Source organism: Perognathus longimembris, chromosome 13 (genome assembly GCF_023159225.1).
Source record: "Perognathus longimembris pacificus isolate PPM17 chromosome 13, ASM2315922v1, whole genome shotgun sequence".
In the NCBI taxonomy this organism is placed as follows: Eukaryota; Metazoa; Chordata; class Mammalia; order Rodentia; family Heteromyidae; genus Perognathus; species Perognathus longimembris.
The window spans coordinates 32,727,935-32,750,719 of record NC_063173.1 but is presented as its reverse complement, the minus strand read 5'-3'; the positions used below and the strand labels follow the sequence as shown (position 1 = coordinate 32,750,719).

General features: G+C 39.0%; 1 long non-coding RNA gene across 1 annotated transcript; it reads right to left on the bottom strand.

The window, feature by feature from the left end:
- Nucleotides 1-3,983: 3,983 nt before the first annotated feature.
- On the bottom strand, nucleotides 3,984-19,421 carry LOC125362182. Its single transcript, XR_007213034.1, has 3 exons — nucleotides 19,412-19,421; nucleotides 11,673-11,677; nucleotides 3,984-4,292 (listed from the first exon to the last, which is right to left on the bottom strand). It is a non-coding gene; the product is annotated as an uncharacterized LOC125362182 (long non-coding RNA).
- Nucleotides 19,422-22,785: the final 3,364 nt, after the last annotated feature.

Genomic DNA, 22,785 nt, shown 5'->3' with positions numbered 1-22,785 from the left:
ACTTGTTAATCACTCTTCCAAAGAATCCTTGCTTTACATTAGTTAACGTGTACAATCTTGATTTAGATTTGTATATGCATCAAAAACACAGGAACTAAATCCTTGCCAACTGCTTAAGAAGTGTAACCTGTACCAGCAGAGGCATTTGCCTGAATATTCCCCTATTCAGGCATTGGCCTGAACTAGTAGGACATTGAAAGAAAATAAGAAAGGTACAAATGAAGGAGGGAGAACAATCAAAGACATTCTGGGAGTTAAATTATAAACTCAACAGAAACTGAATCAAAGTCTTTTTTTCCCATCTTCTCTTTCACTCTTTTTTAAAAAAGATTTTTAATATGTATTTTTTTCTTTATTGTCAAAGTGAAATACATAGTGGTTACAGTTTCATATGTAAGGCAGTGAGTACATTTTTTTTAACCAACTTGTTACCTCCTCCCTCATTTCACCCCTGCCTCCACCCTACCCATTTTCCTCTCCCCCATATGAGTCATTCAGTTTATATACCAAATGGTTTTGCAAGTATTGCTTTTGGAATGGTTTGTCTTTTTATCCTTTGTCTCTCGATTTTGGTATTCCCTTTCCCTTGCCTAATTTTAATGCACGCATAGACAGTATCCAGCGTACTAAGATCAGATACAGTAAAGCCACGGGAAGGGAAGACAAGAGAAAAAAAGCAAAAAATGGTACAGTTTCACATGGCATGTTGAAAATAATTACAACAATGATATACCACTTGTTCCATAATGTGGAATTCATTTCACTTGGAATAATCTTATGTGACCATATAGGCATAGCTATTGGGCTATTGTGATCTTCAGTGACTAACCTAAACCAGTACTAATTATTCCCTATGAGGGAAACCATATAGTCCATGTTTCTTTGGGTCTGGGTCACTTCACTTAGTATGAGTCATTCCAAGTCCTTCCATCTACTTATGAATGGGGCAATGTCATTTTTTCTGATAGAGGCATAGAATTCCATTGTGTATATGTACCACATTTTCCTGATCCACTTGTCTACTGAGGGGCATCTGGGTTGGTTCTATATTTTAGCAATAACAAATTGTGCTGCAATGAACATTGTTGTGCTGGTGGCTTTAGTGTGTTCTAGTTTGTACTCTTTTGTGTAGATGCCCAAGAGTGTGGCTACTTGGTTGTATGGGAGCTCTATGTTTAGCCTTCTGAGGAATCTCCATAATTCTTTCCAGAGTGGCTGAACCAGTTTACATTCCCCCCAACAATGTCGTAGGGTTCCCTTTTGGCCACATCCCCTCCAGCATTTGATATTTCTCTTTCACTCTTTCACAAGTATGTTATCAACCATACATTCTGCATCAACTTCTGTTCACTAGCATTTAGGAATGCAAAGCTGAAAAATCCACAATCACTGCTCTTGGAGACTGGAAGTCTAGTAGGGGAGGGAGGAGGCATTAATAGAATCATGGTACATATAAATACATAGTTATTATATGTAATGTCTGTGATACATTCTATGAAATAAGAGACATACCATAGTTCTATATTGGGGGCTTTGGACTTGCTCTTCATCGTTTCTAGAATCATTTTGCCTCAAGTACCCTTATGGCTCACTTCCTTCAGGTCTCTGTTCAAATATCTATCAAGAACATATATTCTGCTTGTCTTTTGTTTAAAGCAGCTACTTGTCCCTCACCCTCTTCATACCACTTATGTTTCCTCTATTGTATTTATTATACAATATTACATCTATATGTCATGTGGATATAACACAGGTATATATATTTTCTTTGGATTTTCTGTTTCTCCTTGAAGAAAGACATGTGACCATCATCTTTATTCTGTTCATTGCTCTCCCTAGTATTCATAGAAGACATTGATACTTTTTTATTAATTAATACTAATAAGAACTCTAAGTGAGTTTATAAGAATAGTGAAAGTTAACTAGACTAAGTAGCAGAAAAGTTATGGCCGAAAGAGAAGAATGAATAGGAAGATCTTAGAAACAAGAGCAAGCATGAAATGGGGTTGAAGATGATGGAAAAATCCTATTGTACTTGATGGAACAAGTTATTTTTCCCTTTTATTCCAAGAGCTATTAAACAATACTGAAGGCTTGAAGCTGAGAGATGATATGTTCAGATTTGCATTTTTAAAATGTCATCAAGCTATTTATTGGGTTGTGGCTCAGAGGTATTAGCAAGATGACACAAAGTATTTGACTCACACAGCAAAACCCTTGTCGTCCTCTGATTAATGCTCACCAAATTCTTTTCTGATTATAATCTGGCTTTCTAGAATTTAGCAAAAAGAAATTCTGGCATGTACTTCCTAATGTACAGAAAGAGATGCATGAGTTAATAATACAGAGTAGTAAACGTTGCATATTTTCTGTGGTCCCTCATTTAATTGAACTCAAGTTCCATAGATACTTTTCTGAGATAGATCCTACTTCTGTACTAACAAACAAAATTTCTAATGCAGTAGACCTGAGAGTTAGTCCTTGGACCTCTGCTACTAGGCCAATGGAAACATTCATCTTGCAGTATAATGGCAACCCACTAAGCAGGCCTACCCTGATAGATCATCAACCCCCAGCCCTTCCTTCCATTTAAATCTTTAGGCCACAAAACTTCCTAGAAACTCTGAACAAAACTTGCATCAGCTTAGCTGTTGTCTGATATTGAGAAAAAAGTAGCCAAGCCAAGTAAAAGTAGGGGTTTGACAATTCTGAATTTGGGGTGGGGAACCCCAAATAAGTATCTATAAACTTCATTGTTATTTGTGAGTGTGTATGTGTGTGTGTGTGTGTGTGTGTGTGTGTGCGCATGAGTTGGTATTAGGATTTGAACTCAGGACCTCACATGCTTTCTGTTCATTTCTTCCAATGAAGGCTGGCACTCTACCACTTGAGCCATGCCACAATTTGTAGCTTTTTGCTGCCTAAATTGGAAATAAAATCTCACAGATGTTCCTACCTGTGCTGGCTTCAAGTCATAATCCTCAGATCTCAGCCTCCTGCACCTAGATAAAGGTCATCATTTAGATAATAACAAAGGTTAACTATGCATTTGTTTAGTAATGCTGTGGTTCTGTTGAACTTATTGGAACAAAATTTTATGATAAAAATATGAAATGAAAGCAATGAGCCTGTCATCTCCAGAAAGAGATAGAAAGCAACTACCAAACAATAAAGTAGAAAAGAAGGTTGAAAAAAACAAGCAAACTGTTCTTTTAATGCAATCCCACTGTGTCGAGTTTCTTCTGCAGAGCAACTACTTTGTGACTTCTTAGATGCTACAACAGCCACTCCATAAATGGTACTAACATCAAAGCCACCCTCTCCACATCAAGTCAACCACATAATATCCTACCCAAGCTAAATAAAACAATACTTTGTCAATACAATACAGGGCATCTGAATTTCCACATTTGTAGATTTTGTTTGTTTCCTTTTCTCTTTTGGCCTTCTGGTTTCTTTTTTTTTTTTTTTAATTACACTCACATTACCTAGAATTTTTTTTTTTTAGCTTTGCTTTATTGTTATTATGGGGTGATCTATGGAAGGATTACATTTACTTGAGTCAGGTAATGAGTGCATTTTCTTTTGTACAATGTCTTCCATTCCCTTATTCTCTTCCAGTCTCTCTCTCCTTCTCATCTCCATCCACTGGATGTGTAATTCACTTTCATCAGTGTCCATTGAGCTCTACGGCTGTACTTTTTCACCTTCACAAACTGCTTTTTAGAGATAAATAAATTCACATTAGAAATCACTACTTCTAGGTCCAGTATATTTAATCTAAAAAGCAGCAACCATCGATTCTTTTCTTTCTGAAAATGTTAAGGTTCATCTAATTAACAACAATTTTCATAGTTAACAACATGGTATCAGGAAGTTCTGAGCCAAATGTGTGGGCTAACAATGGAGGTGGGATCTCCCTGTTTGAGAAAACGTGTTTTTCTTTGTTGTTTTATTTTCTGAGCTGAGTAAAATTGGGAAAACTAGAAGATAGAAAAACCAAACATAACAGAAAGAAGAAAATGGTTAAGCATAACCTCTGAGCCAGAAAGAAACAAATAGTCTTTGGACACTGAGAAGCCCAATATAGCAGAAGCGGACTTCTACTACAGATTTATGAGGTCAAGCTGAGTCACCAATACCAGGAAAAAGAACTGCTTGAAGGGTATCTAGGAACATGATTAATGTATTTCGATTTTATTTTTTTTTATTTTTATTTTTTGACAGTCAGGGACTTGATCTCAGGGCCTGGGCACTGTCTTTGAGATTTGGTGCTTGAGGCTAGTACTCTACTTTGAGCCAAATCACCATTTCTGACTTTTTTTTTTTTGTAGTTAATTGGAAGTAAGAGTCTCACTTCCTTGCCAAGGCTAGCTTTGAACTGTGATCCTCAGATTTCAGACTCGTTAGCAGCTATGATTATTGGCATAAGCTATAGTTGTCCAGCTAGGAAGATTTTTTTTAATGTTAATATTTTTTTCTTTATTGTCAAAGTTTGATACAGGGGGGTTACAGATTCATATTGAAAAGCCAAAATGACTCCATTTTCAGGCAGCCCCCATTTTGTTGATTAAACTATGAGTAACCCAGAGCCCACCCAAATTCCAGGAACAGAGCTGTTTGTACCGAAACCACCAGACCACAACTACCCCCATTGCACAGATGCCCCAACCGGTTTGGGGACGTTCCAGTCGCTTTGACTGCCCTGGAATGTCCCTAGACCACCCTAGAATGTCCCTAGCCCCGAGCCAATCAGATTTGTACTCACACCCCAGTCCTGCTTGTGCATCTGGTTACTGTAACTTTGTGATTTTTGCCTTTAGAAACCCTGTAAGATTTCAGCTCGGGACCTTCCTCCTAACCTCTGCTGTTTCGGTGTGTAGGACGAGGTCCAGGCTGCAGCGCGCCTGAATAAAGCCTTGCTTTTGCATTTTGGAATGTCTGGCTCTTGGTGGTCTTCTCGGTGGTCTTCTCGCGACTTGGGCATAACAGTTGGGGGCTCGTCCAGGATGCCCAGAGACCCCCAAGACCCTAGAACCAGAAGGTGAGAAACAGCGCTGTTGATTTGTCTTGTCCTGTCCTTTGTCTGTTTGTGTGTTTTACTTTTACTTTCTCTCTTGAGGACGGCCGTCCAGACTCTTTTTTTTTAGGGACTGTCAAAGCGGACACGCTTATACGACAACCGTGGAGGAACTGGGAGACATCCCAGACCCTCCACCCTTGAAGGGGGACACCTGGAACTCCGTCTTGATACTTGTAGGGTGCAAATTGGTCTGGTTTCTAGCCAGCACTGACCTGGAAGGTCTCCTCACCGAGGCTTAACCCGCCCACCTTAAACTTGGGTCCACTCCTTCTGCACCCTTGCAGGAGGTTGGGGGCTGACTTGAACTTGGGTCCACTCTTTCTGCACCCTTGCAGGAGGTTGGGGGCCAACTTGGGAGATCTCCAACTCATACTAGTAACTTTTCTTTTTCTCAGGCTGTGTATTTGGTTCGTTTTGTACTGTTATAATTGTTTTGCTTTTTGTAGCCACTTGGACTGAAACCCTGATCAGAGCCATGGGTAATGTACCATCTAGCCTTCTAGACTTGACTCCAGCCCACTGGAAGGAGGTTACGGAGATAGCTCAGAATCAGAGTGTGGCCATCAAGAAAGAAAAGTGGGTAAGTTTATGTAAGTCAGAATGGTCCACTTTTGAGGATGCTAACAGGCCTCCTGAAGGGAGTTTTGAGATAAATAAAATCAGGATTTTACAGTGCCTAATTTACACTCCCCATACAGACCATCCAGACCAGGTTCCTTATATAGTTACCTGGAGAGAACTTGTTGACAGAGGTGCCCCTGCTTGGGTAAAGCCTTTCTTACCATTAGCTCCTTCCCCTACCCCGATATTTGTTCAAAAGAAATCTTTCCTCCACCCTATGCCCCTCTGTACCCCCCTTGCCAGCGCCGGCAGCCCAGGACATGGATGCGTCAGCCCTGAGTCCTGACCCGCAGCCACCGACAGGGGCAGACAAGGGGCCAGCCCAAACCACCCACAGGCGGCGGAGAGTGACCTCTGTGTTCTTTGTGATTCTGATAGTCTCTTTTGTGTCAAAGCTGCATAACCTGTTTTGTTATCTTGTCCTGTGTTTGTTGGCGCTGTCAGTTTATAAATTAGTAGATTGTTTATGGCAAATTTAGTTCCTTTATGTGTTTTGCATCAGGCCTGTATGTTTTGTGTTTTCTGTTTTATTGGAATTGTTTTACCTCTTGTTATTTTGTGGACTAGTCTGAATGATGTGGTTAATTGAACTTTGATGTAAAAGAGAAAGTGAAATTGAAAGCAGAAGGGCCTAGGGCAAGATTGAGTACTGAGGAGACTAGGTCCAGTGGTGAATTTGGAAAGAAAGTAAAAGTAAATTCAATCAGATACTAGAAAAGATTGTGTTGCAGAAAAGGAAAAAAAAATGTCTATAGGACTGGTCTGGCCTGTTCTTCTCTGTTTTCTGTGTCTCCTGACTGTGACAGACAAAATGGGACAGACTCCCTCTACCCTCCTGGATTTATGTTTAGCTCATTGGAAAGATGTACAGGCGACAGCTCACAGAGTGTGAGTGTCCGCAAAAAGAATGCTGAGGGACCCCCACCCAGCCTTCTTCAGCAGAAAATTATTTGGTGTGCTAAAATGTTTTGCTAAAACTATCAAGCCCTGGAAAATGGGGCTGGAGAATGATAAAATCATTGTCAAAAGTTTTGTCTTAAAATTTGGGTGTTGCAAGATTAAGATTGGCAAAAATACCTCCTGCCACTGGAAAATGTACGGCTGATGTTTATTTTGCGTGCTTTAAGATCTTTTGAATAGCAGCTGGGGATATGGCCTAGTGGCAAGAGTGCTTGCCTCGTATACATGACGCTCTCGGTTCAATTCCCAGCACCACATATACAGAAAACGGCCAGAAGTGGTGTTGTGGCTCAAGTGGCAGAGTGCTAGCCTTGAGCGGGAAGAAGCCAGGGACAGTGCTCAGGCCCTGAGTCCAAGGCCCAGGACTGGCCAAAAAAAAAAAAAAAAAAGATCTTTTGAATATTCGTGTGTGTGCATGTGTGAGTGTGAACATGTTAGTATGATGTAAAATTGAGTGAGTTTAAGTTTAAATTCAAATGGTCATCAAGTTTGGGCATTACCAAATGCTTTAAAGGATTATTGCATTGTTTTAAAGAGTAACTATAGTTAAAAAATGTTTCTTTATTTTTTTTTCAAATTTTTATTATCAAACTGATGTACAGAGAGCTTACAGTTTCATACGTTAGGCATGGATACATTTCTTGTACTGTTTGTTACCTTGTCCCTCATGCCCCCCTCCCTACCCCCCTTTCCCCTCCCCCCGGAGGTGTTCAGTTCACTTACACCAAACAGTTTTGCAAGTATTGCTTTTGTAGTTGTTTCTCTTTTTTTACCCTTTGTCTCTCAAATTTCGTATTCCCTTTGAATTTCCTACTTCCAATTCCAGTAAACATGGTTTCCAATATACTCAGATAAGATTACAGAGATAGTGTAGGTACAACCACAGGAAGGTGACACAAGAACATCATCAATAATAGAAACTACACATACACATAGGACGTTGAAAGTAGTTACAAGTGTGATATAACAATTGTTTCCATAACATGGAGTTCATTTCACTTAGCATCATCTTATGTGTTCATAAGGGTATAGCTATTGGGCTTTGTAATGCTCTGCTATGACTTGCCTAAACCTGTACTAATTATTCCCAATAAGGGAGACCACATCAACAGGAGCAAGGTAAAGAACCACATGGTTTTATCTCTGGGTGCGGAAAAAGCGTTCCATAAAATCCAGCACCCATTTATGCTAAAAGCCTGGAAAAACTGGGATTCCAGGGAACATTCCTGAATATAATCAAGGCAGTTTATGACAAACCAACAGCAAGCATAACTCTAAAGAGTAACTATAGCTAAAGAATGTTTCTTTAAAAAATCAGGGTTAAGTGTCAGAAATGTGGGTGTAAAGGTTTATCACTGTTAAAAAAAAAAAAACTGCTTGGGTTTCTCAGTCAGAGACCAATAGGAAAGGACAGGAAAAACCTAAGATGGGCCTGTGTGCCTATCCACAGGAGTGAGGGGTGATCTGGCAAAGGTGCAGCTTAGCCAGTCCACGTGGTGGCACAGGCCCTGGAGGGAATCCACGTGGTGGGACAGCCATAATGGGGCGTCCATTCATGGTGGAAGAGGACAAGCCAGTACCAAGACAATTCATCAAGCTCTGAGGAGTAGGATGAGGATGGAGATAGGCCGTTTGGTAGGACAGGCCAATGGAGGCCTTTGTCTCTTTTGTTTTCAGGTGAACATTGGAAACCTGGTGGAAAAAATGAATGATTTGACTGGAATTTCTAAAACTGCCCCTTAGGATGCAATATTAATATTGGAAAACCTTAAAGGGGAATTAAAAGGTTTATTTGTATTTTGCAATTTGGATGTGTTCAATAAAAAGAGAAAGAGAACCTAAGTCTGGATTCTTGTGCTTGTAGCTCTGTTGTATACTGTTGAATGTACTTTTGTCACGATTGTTTTGGATATCAGTTTAATGATTCAGGTACTGAATTTTATGTGTATACTGTGATGTAATAGTAAGACTCTTAACTATCTTAAGTTACATATAGTCAGGCAAGTGTTTTAAAGTATATATATATATATATATATATATATATATATATATATATATTAAAGTAATGGGGATAAAAGTAAACACTCATTAACTCTCTGTATGTAAGAAGAAATGGCAAAACGGGCTAACATTTCTCACTAATTTATTGGAAAGCTGAATGGATAAGTATTTCTAATTTTGTAATTGTAATTCTTGCATTAAGGAAAAATTGTCATTTGAGTTCAAAGGTCTTGCAGTAACTGGGACTGAAGGAAAAAAAAAGGCTCTTTTAAACAGGTAGCCCGGAGTCAAAGGGCGGTACCTGGTTTCAGAATGCCTATAAGCTTCAGAGTTTTTCCAATGCAGATAAAAGCGAAAGTGTTAGTAATAAAGCAGAGGTTAGTAAAAGGCTTTGGAAATCAAGAATGCATTTCTAGATAAGAAATTTGGAAGTAAAATTGTCCTAAATGATTGTTGCAAAGTGAGAAAAGGAAAATTATGGCTACAAAAATGAATGCTTAATTGCCATTCCAGTTTGTTTGTAGGTTTTTTCTAACAGTTTCCAGCAGGCCCACAGAGGACAGCTTCCTACAAGTCTGTCAAGATGTAACATTGGCCCTTAATTAGTTCCAGGTAAGAGCATGCTTAAAACTACTTCTGTGTGGACCACCTTGTTGCTTTTAATTGGAGTAAAGTGGCCTCTTGTAAGACTCATTGATCTGAAATCTGCGGTTTGAAGCCAGCCTGGGCAGAGAAAGGTCCCTGTGAGAGTCTTTGTCGCTAGTTGGCCAGCAGGAGTGCTGGGAACAGAGTCGTGAGTGGCTTTGAGGCTCAAAATGGTAGGGTGCTAGTCTTGAGCTGGAGAGCTGAGGGACAGCACTCAGGCCCTGAGTCCAAGTCCAGTGACAGACCAAGAGAAATACCAAAGGCGCATTTACACCAGCATGGAAAAGTTACTCCTGGGACAAAGTAATTGTGCATCCAGAGGCAGTAAAGCCACTGCTTAGATGGCAGAGATGGTGTCAGATCCTAGAGTCACTCCTGTTTGGCCTTTCAAATGTTAATCAGAGCCCCGGAGGTCCTAGAAGAATAGTTCATAAGCATGCCTTTTATTGCCTATGTCTATCTACTTTGTAACTGGACAGGAACTTGCCAGTCATCTGTGATAGTGGGTAGTAAAGCTAAGTTTGTTAAATGGGGGATAGTTTAAAAATCCCAACCCCCTGCATCTGCTCAAAGCCCTAACTGGCAGTGAATTTTGAGCTGGTACATCTGTTCAGGAAAGAAAGCTTGTAGACCTGAGATTGTGTCCTTATTGAGATGTGTTAAAGGCCTGAAAAGGTAATGTATGCATTTTTTTTTTAGGTCATCAGAGATCAGTTCCCCAGCCAGTCAGGAGAAAGCTTTTACAAACTAAGATGTTAAAAGGCTACACTGCTGAAGCCCAAAAAGAAGTCTGTATAGTTAAAAGTTAAATGTTAAATGTAATTTTCAGTTTGGAGTAAAGCTCCCAATGGACATCTGATCCTGGAAACCCCTTGGTAAAGTAGACTAAGGTTATAGGTTCCTGGCTAGGAAAGGCCAATGCCCCTGAGTCAGCCTGAAGAAGTTACAGAAGATGGATGATCTTCACCCATCAGCTCCCCTTTAAAGATCAAGGCCCAAGAAAATGAATCCGAAGGCCACTGCCTAAACCAGTGGGGTGCCAGCCTGCAAAAGCCAGTATAAAAGTAAGGATTGTCTTCAACTGTCACAGAATGCTCGAGTAAGTCGCTGATGGTGTGAGGAAGTAGAAAGATGGTGTGAGTGAGGATGTGTTAAGTTTTATAAGACACAGCTTATAAAACAATATAAGGAAAGACTTTAGAAAGAGAATTGGGGAAACAAAAATGATTTCCTTTAGATTAAAAGGTTTTGGCATGTTAAAACTGAGGAAGACAATCCCCAGAAAGTTTGTATGTAGCAAATGGTATCAGTATGTCTTAAAATTAGAGCTTATGAATAAAGTTGGTATGTAATCAAATTGGTTATAATATAAATAGGGTGATAATTGGGGCTTGGTGTGAAACTATGTTTATCTGTACCTGCATCTGCAGGGCTAAGGGACTTGTGTGATGTTATCTAAATGTTAACCAGAAAGATCTCATGTATCTTTAACTGCTTGATTCCCTTGCTGTGATGGTTTTGTAGGTAAAGCCTGGATTTTCTCATGTGTAGCCTTAGGATCAGATTTGGGATCCCCTCCCATAATTCCTAACTTGCAATTGCATTTGTTATGAGCTTTTATCTCCCCCTCAGAGCCCTATAGCAGGTCCACCAAGAGATCTGGCCCAAGCTAAAGGCCCTTTATGAGACTGGACCTCCTCCTGAGCCACACCCGCTACCAACTGAGTAAAGCGACACTGACAAGGGAACCTGGGACCACGTTGGAAGGGACCGTACATCCTGCTGCTGACAACTCCCACCACACTCAGGGTGGACAGAGTTGCGACCTGGATTCTCTTCACCCACACCATCAAAATGACTGGAGCCGATGGACTCATTCGCAGTGAGAAAGAACATTCAACCCCGGTGGCAGATTAGCCACAACAGAGGCCATGTACCAAAAGATGGACTTAGCTAACTTTACCTTTCTAGGCCTGCTATGTATGGTTGGTGCTTCCGTAGCTAGGGAGAGAGCCTAGACACCCATAAATCCTACCTATGGGTGGTCCGGTGGTGTGGGGATGATAAAATAGTGGGTACCATTTATATATCTTCCCTGGCCTCTGGCCCAAGCTACTGTAACTCCCCTGGCCACTATTATTGCTCCTACTGGAATTGTGAGATCATGGCCCCACTGGAAAAAAGAAAGAGGAAATTATTCCCCTTGGCAACAGCACTTTACTTTCAGTTGTGACCAGACCCTTGTTTGTGATTATGCTTGTCCTGATTGTGGAACCCTATATTATTAATACAGCTTTTGTTAAGGATAAAATAAACACTGTACAACTATGGTATTGCGGGCACAATATCAACCTGTCCCTACCAATTCTCAGTCAAAATCAAACTTATGAGCAAGGAGAACCATGATTGGTTCTCGAGTTACCTATCAGAAGGGGGAAATGAAAAGCCAAAATGACTCCATTTTCAGGCAGCCCCCATTTTGTTGATTGTTTAAACTATGAGTAACCCAGAACCCACCCCAATTTCAGGAACAGAGCTGTTTGTACCGAAACCACCAGACCACAACTACCCCCATTGCACAGATGCCCCAACCGGTTTGGGGACGTTCCAGTCGCTTTGACTGCCCTGGAATGTCCCTAGACCACCCTGGAATGTCCCTAGCCCCGAGCCAATCAGATTTGTACTCACACCCCAGTCCTGCTTGCGCATCTGGTTACTGTAACTTTATGACTTTTGCCTTTATAAACCCTGTAAGATTTCAGCTCGGGACCTTCCTCCTAACCTCTGCTGTTTCGGTGTGTAGGACGAGGTCCAGGCTGCAGTTTGCCTGAATAAAGCCTTGCTTTTGCATTTCGGAATGTCTGGCTCTTGGTGGTCTTCTCGGTGGTCTTCTCGTGACTTGGGCATAACAATATGAAAGGCAATGAGTACATTTCTCATTCTACTTGTTACCTCCTCCCTCATTTCCGCCTTCCCCGCTCCTCCTTTCCCTCTCCCCCTAAGAGTTGTGCAGTTGGTTTACACCAAATGGTTTCTAAGTGTTGCTTTTTGAATGGTTAGTCTTTTTGTTCTTTTTCTCTCAATTTTGGTATTCCCTCTCCCTTCTCCAGTTCTATTACCCATATCAGACAATATCCAGGGTATTCAGATGTACTACAGTGGTAGTGAGGGTACAGCCACAGGAAGGGACTACAAGAGAAACAAAACTAGACAAATCACTCAGTGAAACAGACAAGGAAAGAGAAAAAAAAGTAGTATGAGTTCATATAGCATGTTGAGAATAATTACAACAGTGGTGTAACTCTTGTTTCCATAACATGGAGTTCATTTCCCTTGGCATCTTCTTATGTGGTCATATGGGTGTAGTTACTGGGGTATTTTGGTCTTCTACCATGACTAGCCTATTCCTGTACTAGTTCTTCCCTATGAGGAACACCATAGGGTTTATGTTTCTTTGGGTCTGGGTCACTTCACTTAGTATGATTTTTTCCAAGTACTTCCATGTCCTTATGAATGGGGCAATGTCATTCCTTCTATGGAGGCCTTCTGGTTTCAAAACAAACAAACAAACAAAAAAAAACCCCAACTTTCTCCAGGAATTAGTTTTTAAAGACAACTTTGCTGCTTAAAAAAATCTGAGGATGGTACATGACTTTCATTTGTTTAATTATTCAGCATCCTTTGATTTTTTTTATACAATGCCAGGCTACATGCTTCCTTCTTTAAAATAAATAAATAAAAATACATAAGGAAAAAAGTCCTTCTTCTTCAATTGTGCCAAGTTCCTTTGGGGAGACAGACAAGAAGTATAACATCAACAGCACAATAAGCTATATACCAGAAATATGTACAAGGTATTAAGTGGGTTTAGAGGATGGCACAGTTCTGCCCAGGGGAAGCCAAGAATGTAACCAAGAGGAAGTGACAACTGAACCAAGATTTGGAAGAATTGGCGTTTACCAGGCTCTGGGCTAGACCCTAGGAAATGGAGGATATTACATTGCAAAAGGCTGCACATGAGCACTACTTTTGAGTACAAAAAAAACAAATATTTAGTTGAAGGGAACTGCAAAGCTTCAAGAGAACCCTCAGTGTAATAAGTTATACAGAACGTGAAAGAGGAAAAGTCAGAGGGCAGAACAGTGCTGCCTTGACCTTGGATCACAGCTCCTTGGCACACTATTCCTGTATATGCTGACAATTCTGTCTGCTAATACCTGCAACCTGTAACTTGATTGTTTTCTCTGGTCTCCATAACATATTCTTCCCCCTTACAAGGTGAATTGAAGTACTGGGGTGCAAAGCCATCAAGAGTACCTATACACCAACAATGGATGACAAATACCCAACAAATTTAGCTCTGAAATAGTTCATACACAGTGCTCTAGGGTTACCTGTATGCTCATAAATACACATAGGAACTTACTTTCTTTATCTGCCTTTCTTCCCCTCTTGCACAGCATTGCATCCTAGGATGAGTTAGTGATGTCATAGACTGAGTTATTTTAAAGAGTTAATTCTGAGACATTTATTTAGTCATACCCATCTATGTGTAGCATTTCAATAAATTGAGCTGTTCACTTCCTGATGGTTGGAACTGAATGTGGGTATAAGACTTTAATATTTTAAAGATGTGGAGAAAATATTAAGAATAATAATAATGAAGTTAATTGTTTTGTTTAAATGATAATAAAACATTGGAAAGTACAAGGGACAGATCAGCCAACTATGTATGTAGGGTATCATGGGTAAAGGATCTCCATGGAAACATATAAAGAGATGTAATTTCTTAACAGCAGCTATACTGAAGAATAATTCCAAGAATGGATTTTAAGAGTGAAAGAACTACAAAAGAGGTTGAGTTCACTGCTCCGGTGAAAGAGTCAGGACTACCAAGGGAATGAACAGGACTCTGAGAAGAGGAATGAGGCAATTATGGAGTAGCTACATGAAATTATTCAAATTTCAGATACCCTCTGCTCTCTGGACTGGCTGAAACAGCTTTGTGCTTCCTGGTGGATAGAATGAATAGATAATAAACAGGATATCTCTTTGCATTTATTTATATCATCTTTAACTTCCTTCCTCTTTCCCTTCCTCCCTCCCCCCTCCTTCTCTCCTTCCCTCCCCCTCTCTCTCTCTTCCTTCCTTCCTTCCTTCCTTCCTTCCTTCCTTCCTTCCTTCCTTCTTTCTTTCCTCCCCTCCTTTCTTCCTTCTTTCTTTCCTTCCTTTGTGCTGGTCCTGAGGCTTGATCTCAGGGCATAGGTGCTATCCCTCAGCTTTTGTGCTCAGGACTAGCACTCTACTACTTGAGCCACAGCTCCATTTCTGGTTTATTGGTGGTTAACTGGAGATAAGAGTGTCATTAACTTTCCTGCCCAGGCTGGCTTTGAACCCCAGTCTTCCGATCTCAGCTTCCTGAGTAGCTAGGATTATAAGCACAAGCCACCTGTTCCTGACTTGTGTCATCTTTAATTTCTGTACACCTTGTTTGGTAATGTTCACAGTACAGAACTTATGCTTTCTTGGCTGAAAAAAAATTAAAGGATAGAGAAGATGAGACTTCCATGGCCTATAAACCATACAAAGGCCTGAATTGAGGTAGATTCATTATATGAGGATGTCCTCTTCAATAGGTTTCCCGTTATCTCTTCTTATCACTTTGAGAATAGTAAATATAATGAGATTTATTAGAGTAATATTTTAGTGGATTTGTGTCTCTTACCCTAGGTAAAGAACCTTTACATTCTTCTAGTATTTTGTTTTTTTGTAATGTACCTTTCATGATAAAGATTTATGCCCTTGCATTTTATGTTAGTAAATAAAGGGACAACAATAAAAACATATTTGATGGATTAAATTTTCTTTGTTTACTTCTTTCCCTTTTGTCTTTTCTTTTACTTTCTTTTCTTCTGAGATGTGCTCCTTCCACCATGTCCAGCTGTGATGGGTATTTTTCAGATAGGACAGTGTAGTCAAGTTAAGAATACAGAGCTTTCAATCACTATGGATGATTCTTTTGGACAGTGCTGATCAAGACTCCAAGGTATGTGACACCAAGTTCAACATGGCCTCAACAGAAACGAGCTAAGTTAAGTCCATAATGGTAACTAAAAGCCTTGAATCATAGGGTTCCTTGGTGATTCTGAACAAGCCATTTGTGTTTCAGAGGAATTTAGAGACATTTAGCACACTGAAGTATGAATAAAGGAGTAGAATTAAGCCTAACATGGAGTATTAGTAGAACATGAAAAAGCAAAGGGTATCTGTAAATGACACTGATGTCTGACCATACATCTGGTTATTCCAAGAGTCAGCTCCTATAATCTTTGCTTGAGAGTTTCTCTCAATGTTGTTAGATGCCTTGTCCCCATACCAGGCAAGATAGACTTGATGAAGAAGAAACCAATAACAAAGGCACCCCTGGATAGCAACAAGCAGAAAAATATTTCACTTTCCTTATCTCTTAAGGTCAACAAATCTGAAGCAATACAACATGGTCTCCCAAAACTCACCCAAACCATTGAGCACCAATTGATGACTACAGTAACCTTGTCATTAATCAGTTTTGTGCTCTATTCTCTCCTCTACTTCTCTCATTTTTTCCAGGAAGGTGAAAAAAAGTTGTTAGAAGGAGGTTGATCTAAATTTTTCTGCATTCACTTCTAAAGTTCTATATGTTGCAGGCCAAATCCAAAACTCATTCCCTTCAGGATTTTCCCTGTATGAGTCCCTAAATAATAAATTGAGCATACCTTACTGCTTCCTCAGCATTGGTAATGTGGATCATTTTAATGTAGATTTTATTTTGTTTTCTGCTTGTTTTAGACATGTTTATCTAGTCTTTCCATCCAGACAGTCTTCCAAGATGTGTCACCTAAAGTAGTGAATTTTCAAGTATTTTATCCTCAAAGTAATAATAATAACTTTAAGCAAGAACTAACTAAAACCCTATGAAGTAGGCTTGATTATTATTGTTCTTATTCTATAGAAGCATGAACTAAGGCTTGGGGATATTAAGCCATTTTCCTGAGGGTACTCTACTAGTGAGTACAGTCAGGACTTGCTTGAGCTGAGATATTCTTAATTCTTAACCATTTATCTGCTATCACTTCTCAAAAAACTATTTTTAATTAAGTTTCCTTCATGAAAATCTTGTTTTGAAACATTTGTCTGTATAAATTAATTACCAATGAATTGCTTTATTCTGGTAGGTAATAGTAAATTTATTATCTTATATTTTTATTAAACAATAATATACAGAACCTTACACCATAAAGTTGAAGTGATAAGTAGAATGTAATTGTAATCTATTTTTGAATGAATTACTCAGTGAACGAATGCATATAAAAGCTTAGCTTTCAGGTGAAGTTTAATACACTAGACTTTTTGTTAGATTCTGAAACGTGGAGGTAGGTGATTTTCTGCCAGGCTATGATAAAATCAAGTACAAAAAAAAAAAAGAATTTCTTGTAAAATAAGGATACTAGAGCTAAGAAATGCCATCTTGGCATCTTAATAAAAGTTAATAGAAGATGGGGACTTTCTAAGAACAGGTTATAGAGGACATTGTTTGGATTGCAAATATGCCGTGAGTTGTGGAGCTCCAAGAAACTCATGCTCCCTCTAGATAATTGGGGTTCTGATCACCCTTTATTGCTCCTCTGGATAGTCTTATGTGTGTGACACTTTTATTAAACATAAGTATTCCCATCTAGCTTGCTTTGTTTTGTGTATAACATTTTCGGTCAGACTTGGTCTCCACACTAGCATATGGTTTTTGTCTTTAAAAGCTATGTGCTAGCTCTGTTCTGGGCTGCAGATCTTTGAGACAGAAGTCCATCTGCTGACCACTGGTGCTCTAATAAAGATTCCTGATTCTACTTTTCAGAAAGTGACTTCTCTGTTTTCTTGCTGTATATCAAATGAACCTTATTATCACCTTTTAGACTACAATGTCTAGGAATTCCAAATAATAACCTCTTGACTGCTCATGTATTTTTTGTGTAGTACTAAGTAGAGGCATTGTTTTGTTTTGTATCTTTTATTCTGCCAGAAGTTACCTCAGAAATATTTAGAAACAGTTCTGAGAAATTACATACTTACTCTTGCTCAAAGTATTTTTTCTTTGCTTGCCTTTTAAAAAATTTACTTTTATTGTGAAGGTAGTATACAGAGGGCTTACAGTTACATACATAAGGTAGTGATTACATTTCTGGTCAAAGTTGCTCATTTTTCTCCCATCTTTCCTCCCCCTCCCCCTCCCCCAAAGTTGTACAGTTCGTTTCCAACATATTGTCCTGTGAGTATTGCTGTTGTGTTGGTTCACCCTTTATCCTTTGTCTCACGTTACGTGTTTATTTTTGCTATTATGAAAGTTTGAACTCAGAGCCTCATGTTTGCTCAGTTGCTTGCTTTGCTGGCAATTTACCATTCGATCCATGTTTCCAACATGGTATTTATGGTTACTTTGAAGATGGAGTCTCAAAGAATCTTTCTGCACATGTTGTTGGCTTTGAACTATCATCTTCTAGACCTAAGTTTCTTTGAGTAGCTAGGATTATTGACAAGCCACCAGCACTCAGCTTGTACTGCTCTTGATATAAATGTTTTCTCTCTTATGCCCAGAAGTCACAGTTATAATGATCACTTAAAAATATAAACCAGTTATCCTATTACTCTCCTACATAAAAGCTATGAGGCTGTAACTGAACAATGTTTATATAAAAATAAAATACTGTAGCCTATAAGACTATTCAAAGACCTACTTTCCAAGCAAAATATAATGAGCTTCTTTTTTTTCCTTAGAAAGTGTAGTGACTCTCCGGAAATCCATAGCACTTGGTGGAACTTCCTGTCAAAGGCCCCCACTTTTCATTCAATCACCCAGTAAATAATAGTTCACCAATCCACTCTGAAGCAAGGAATTTCAATTGGCTGCTCTATGCTTCACATTTGAATACAAATAGACTACAAAGGATTATCAGACAATTCCAGCATAAAAGAAAAATATTCAAACAGAAAAGCAAACAAACCTTTACTCAAAATCCTCATCATTAAAGAAGAGACATATTTACCAGCAACGCTGATTTTATAAAAAGGAAGATGAACTAGCTGGACATTTATGGGATTTGCAAACAAACCATGTGTCATATAAATTACAGTTCTACAAATGAATGATGATATACAAGGAGAAAAAATGTTCCTCTAGCTTCCATTTCCTTATCTAGAAAATAGGGCTACTACCTATAATGTTTGTGGAGAGATTCCCACGGACTCTATCATAAAATTTTAAACTTAATTAGTATCTATCATAAATATTTGTTTCTCTTTCTATTACTGGAGCAGATTATTATTGATGGGGAATAGTGGGTGGTTGCCGGAAACAAACACCTGGTCTGATCCATCAGTCAAAACAACCACCTGCACAAGCAGGGCTGTATATTATGTACTGAGTTCTGACAGATTCTTTGGTTGCTTTATTTTACCCAGCTCAAGTCATTCCAAACAGTTGGTGAAGTGCTAGGAAACAATTTGAATTGGGTCTGTGCAATTTGGTATCCCTAACCATAGGCTCATGGGAGAGAACAGAAGTAAGAAGGATGGAAAAATACACCAACAGTACCTCCAACTTCCTGATGGCAAAATTCACCTCTTGCTGATTCTGAGTCACCAACAGCATGCATTCTCTCTCCTGTGGACCAATCGCCCATTTGGCAGGGCAGCTCTCTTCCTGTGCTGACTTCCCTGCTCGCTCCCACCTGTGTGCCCAAGGTAGAGGCAATCCTAATGAGGAAACAAGAGGAAGCAGCTTCCTTAGCCATTGGAATGGACACTGCCACAGCCTTATCTCTAAGGCCTCTAGGACCCCACTCCCTTGCAAATCACCTGTTAGACACAGGCTCTCCTCATCCCCAGGGCTTTCGAATCTGGCTATAGAATGAAAAACACTATAAACTCTAGGAGAGGTTCTCCAAACCCAAAAGTTTCAAGGCTCCCTCCTTACTGAGAAAGAATCCCTCAAATTTGCTCTGGGGCTTGAACTCAGGGCCTGGATTCTGCCCCTGAGCCTTTTTGTGCTCAAAGCTAGCACTCTACCACTTGAACCACAGCACCACCTCTGGCTTTTTCTGTTTATGTGATACTGAATAATTGAACCCAGGGCTTCATGCATGCTAAGCAAGCACTCTACCACTAGGCTACATTCCCAGCCCCTCTCCCTCATTTCTCCCTAACCCTTTCCTCTCTCTTCTTTATTGTGTAGGATATACATTGGATTCTTAACTGCATTCTCCCCCTCTTCTCGTTTTTCCATATTTTTTAAATGATGAAAATATTTGATTTCATTCCAATAATACAAAACAATGGTTTATCACGGTAACAAAGTGAATGGTGAGAAAATTAATACAAAAATGATACCATTGCATTTGAATTTGACATCTTTATTATATTTGAATATATAATAAATTTAGTCAACAAGAATTTAGCAAGTTGAAACCTTTAAACTGGCATATTTTGCCTTCCCATGTTGAGCAGACATAGTCTGATGATCATAAAAGGTACTGTGTTCAGGTTCTTAGATTAGTTCCAGAATATGTGTTTGTTTCAAACTTCACTGATCTCAGTCTCCTTCAGCATCAACAGCCACCTTTATGACCTTTAATTTTTTTTATTTTTTTTTTGCCAGTCCTGGGACTTGGACTCAGGGCCTGAGCACTGCCCCTGGCTTCTTTTTGCTCAAGGCTAGCACTCTGCCATTTGAGTCACAGCGCCACTTCTGGCAATTTTCTGTATATGTGGTGCTGGGGAATCGAACCCAGGGCTTCAAGTATACGAAGCAAGCGCTCTTGCCACTAGGCCATATCCCCAGCCCCATGACCTTTAAATTTTACAAGAACAGGACCCCATCTCAATTATCTTTAAGCCATCCATATTTTACATTAATTGAAGCAATAACTTCATTTTTTTGATGCAGAAGTTCCATTTAATGGATATTTTAAAGTACTTCTATGAAATTGGTAATCACTCAGTAGCTCTATAACATTGAATGGGTCAGGTGACCTTTGTACCTCATTTCTATTAGACAAAGGAACAACTTTATTAACCAATAGCTTTATTAACTCAAAGAAATCCTAGATCACAACAAGATTTTCAGGGCATCTGTTTTGTAAAAGGCAAACAGCAATAAAGGCTTTCTGGATATATTTAAGAAACAATATAAACAACTGAACAAATAGAAGACAGAATTTTCCAGAGTCTTCCAATTCCAGAAATCTAGTTCTCTGAGTTTTTCTGTCACCTGATAATGAAGAGCACTTCAAAAGGCCTCCTGATGGGGAACATGCCAGATTTTCACACCAATGTGCTTTAGAGAAAAGACAGTCTATTCCAGTTAATTAGCTAAGAGCACTATTATTCAGGTATCAACGAATTTGTTGCTTAGTCATCCCATAATCTTCATCAGGTTACCACGTCCTGGTGCTATTTTCATAAGTGTTCTTTCGTCACCAACACATTTTCATCCATCTCAATATTTCCAATGGCATCATTTTTCACTCCAATAACATAAAAAAAAACAAGCACTCTAAAAATTACCCTCTGCAGTTTCCCACTCATCTAGAGAATGAAGTTGCCATTTACGGCCCCTCGCAGTTGCCATGCTTTTCAGAAAGTTTGTCATTCCACAAGCTGTTTTTAGCCCCCATACCCACGACACTTCCACAGCATTTAGTGTGTCTTGAGCTGATGCTTTTCCAAGGCAATACCTCCGCCTCCTCATCGAATCATGCGCACTGTCTCTTAATCAAATGATATTTTTTGAAGTGTTTCCTCACTGGAGCCCACAAGGTTGTTTCTCATATTTTCCCCCACACCTGCTACGTACACTAACTGAAGGAGAACTACTTACGTGGAATATTGTCCTTTTTGGAACAGAAATATGATCTCTGTCATTCCTCATTTTCCACAATCTGGCCCAACAGTTGAAAGTGTCTAAAAATATCAACTAATACTTCGTTATTTTCTTCCTCCCTAGAAAAACAATTTTCCGTTTGTATCTGGCTTTCTAAAATGATTGGCATTCTAAAAAGATTAAAAAAAAACAGCTATGATGCAGTTTAAAAACAGTTTGAAAATATAGCAGCAGAAAGATACATTCAATTTTCATTTAAGAGGAATGTGACTTTATACATAAGAATATTTCCAAACTGAGAAACATGTCAATGTTCTCATCTGCAAATTGGGATAGAAGGGTTTAACAGCAGAATTAGTTAAGATATAAATGTGATCTTGCACTCTAAGTCACATATGTAACACGCTGTGTGACATAGGAAAGCAAAAATGTCATCAATTATAAGAATGCAGTGTAGAAGTGGAAAAGTGACAGAGTAGAGATAGGTCTGCCATTTTTCAGCCTTCCTAGTTTCCAGATAAAAAGAAATTGTTACAGTTGGAAACAGAAATGTTCTTAAGAAGGAAGTAGTTTAAGTTTGAGTAAAACATCTTGGTAAGTCTCTTGGGGAGTAGAAAATGAGACATATAACAGAATATAACAAAGCAATAACAAAAAAATAGCTCAACAACTCAACAGATGAATAAACTGAAATTTGGGCATAGAGAAAACAGGAAGAAGGAAAGGATAAAGGAGAAAAATGGAAATAACAGACCATGATGATGGAAATTTGGAATATAAGTTTAACCAATGCCATCAAGGGAATTGTTTTTTCAAAAGATGAATCAGAAAATGTCTGATTACCAGTTGTGATTTTTTTTTAATTTTGTGATGTAAGGACCTGCCATGTCTAAAAATCTTAACTTTTATGCAAAGGCTTATAAAAATGCATCAGCACTTGGGGTTTGTTGTAGGATTCTTCTTCTGAAGTAACATGAGACTGTGAAATAATTCATTTGTGAATGTAAGGATTCAGAAGACCTGGAGAAGACTATGAGAATGTAAGGATTCAGAAGACCTGGAAAAGACTATGAGAAGATAAGACTTCTGGAAAACTCCAAAAGATGTAAGGAAGCTAATAGAATTCCCATGGGACAGGAAAGCTTAAGTGAAGCTTAGCAAATTCAGTTGAACCAAATCACAAATCTTTTCAACTTGTGAGATAGAGAGTCTTTTGTAGGACCACTCAACTCTGCTTTTTAGCAGGGAAACTGCCACAACCAATAGGTAACTAAATGAGGATGATGCCCAATAAAAGTTTATTTTAAAAAACAAAATGTCTGGCTAGAGTAATCCATGGGTAGTAGTTTGAAAGCCACTCACCCACAACTATCAGCAGACTATCTTTAATAGACCATTGCACTTATGGTGCTGTAATTTGAAATATATACTTTAAATTTTTCAGTGCTTGCATTATAAATAAACACATACATAACATCCTTTCTTTTGTTCCTTGTCCTGAAAAATCCAAATATTAACTATTTGGTCCTTCAAAATCTGGTCCTGAAAATCTATATGTTAAATT